Source organism: Chrysochloris asiatica, unplaced genomic scaffold, assembly GCF_000296735.1.
Source record: "Chrysochloris asiatica unplaced genomic scaffold, ChrAsi1.0 scaffold00200, whole genome shotgun sequence".
Lineage (NCBI taxonomy): Eukaryota > Metazoa > Chordata > Mammalia > Afrosoricida > Chrysochloridae > Chrysochloris > Chrysochloris asiatica.
This window is the reverse complement of record NW_006408718.1, coordinates 2,146,947-2,148,641: the sequence shown is the minus strand read 5'-3', so window position 1 is coordinate 2,148,641 and position 1,695 is coordinate 2,146,947.

Genomic DNA, 1,695 nt, shown 5'->3' with positions numbered 1-1,695 from the left:
TTCTGACTTCCAATTTGGTATTTTCTTTTTTCTAGTCTTTTTAATTATCTTTTGTTTTATCATGTATAATATTCTTGATATCATCTCATAACTCTTCTGGTCTTTAGTTATTGATGTCTAATATATGTTTTTGAGATGGTCTCTAAATTCAGGTGGAATATGCTCAAGGTCATATTTTTGCTCTCATGGAGTTATTTAAATTTTCTTCAGCTTCAGTCTGAACTTGCCTATGAGCAGTTGATAGTCTGTTGTATCCATGAACTCTTCCCACAGATATAGTCAATTTTTTTCCTGTATTTCCTCCATCTAGTGAGGTTTAGGTATATAGTTGCCTTTATGTGTTGAGAAAGGGTATTTTTAGTGAACTACTCTTACACAATTCTATCATGGGATCTCCTGCATCCCTTCCATCACCAAGGCCATATTTTCCAACTACTGATCCTTTCTCTTTGTTTCCAACTTTCACATTCCAATCACTAGTAATTATCAATGCATCTTTATTGCATGTTTGATCAATTTCAGCTTGAAGAAATTGTTGTTATTGTTAATGTGCCATTGAGTCTGTTACAACTCATAGCAACTCTGTATAGGATTTCTGAGACTGTAAATATTGATAGGAGCAGAAAGCCTCACCTTTCTCCCATAGAGTAGCTGCTGACCTTGTGTTAGCAGCTCAGGTCTCCTTTGAAGAAGTTGATAGGAATGTTCAAATGTCATCATCACTGGCTTTAGTGGTTGGTGTGCAAATTTTTAAAATAGTGGTATTAACTGGTCTTCCTTCCTGTTGTTGTTAAGTGCTATTGAGTCAGTTCTGATTCATAGTGATGCTGCATATGGTTTACAGAAGTGGCTTGTGGGTTTGAAGCACTATTTTGTGGTTCAAGCTGACCTTGAAGTCCAGCACATTATCCTGCAGTGCCACACCAAGACTCCAGCCTTCCTTGGAATGGGCACAAATATGGACTCCTTTTTGTCAGTTGGCCAGGTAGCTGTCTTCCAAATGTCTTGGAATGAGTGCCTTCAGTGTTGCATCAGACTGTTGAAAGATTTCAATTTGTATTCTGTTAATTCCCATAACCTGGTTCTTTGCCAATGCCTTCAGTACATGTTGGATTTCTTCCTTCAGTACCATTGGCACTTAATCATATGCTATCTCTTGAAATGGTTGAACATTGACCAATTCTTTTTGGTACAGTGACTATGTCTCTGCGTCATTCAATATTTCCCCCATAGAAGAATCCTTCAATATTTCCAGTCGAGTCTTGAATTTTTTCTTCAGCTTCCTCAGCTTGAGAAATGCTGAGCGTATTCTTCCCTTTTTGGTTTTCTAACTCCAGATCTTTGCACATTTTGTTATAATATTTGACTTTGTCTTCTTAAGTTGACCTTTGAAATTTCAATTCAGTTCTTTTGACTCATCATTTCTTACAGTTGCATTAGCATCTCTACACTAGAGAGCAAGTTTCAGAGTCTTTTATGACATCCATTTTTGGTCTTTTCCTTTTCTTTTCTTTTTCTCAGTGACCTTGTTTTCTTCCTATATGATGTTCTTTATGTCATCTCACAACTTTTCTGTTTTTTTTGTGTTTTTTTTTTATCACTAGTGTCTAATGTATCAAATCTGTTCTTGAGATGATCCCTAAATTCAAGTCAGATATGTTCAAGGTCATATTTTGGCTTTTGTGGACTTTTTTT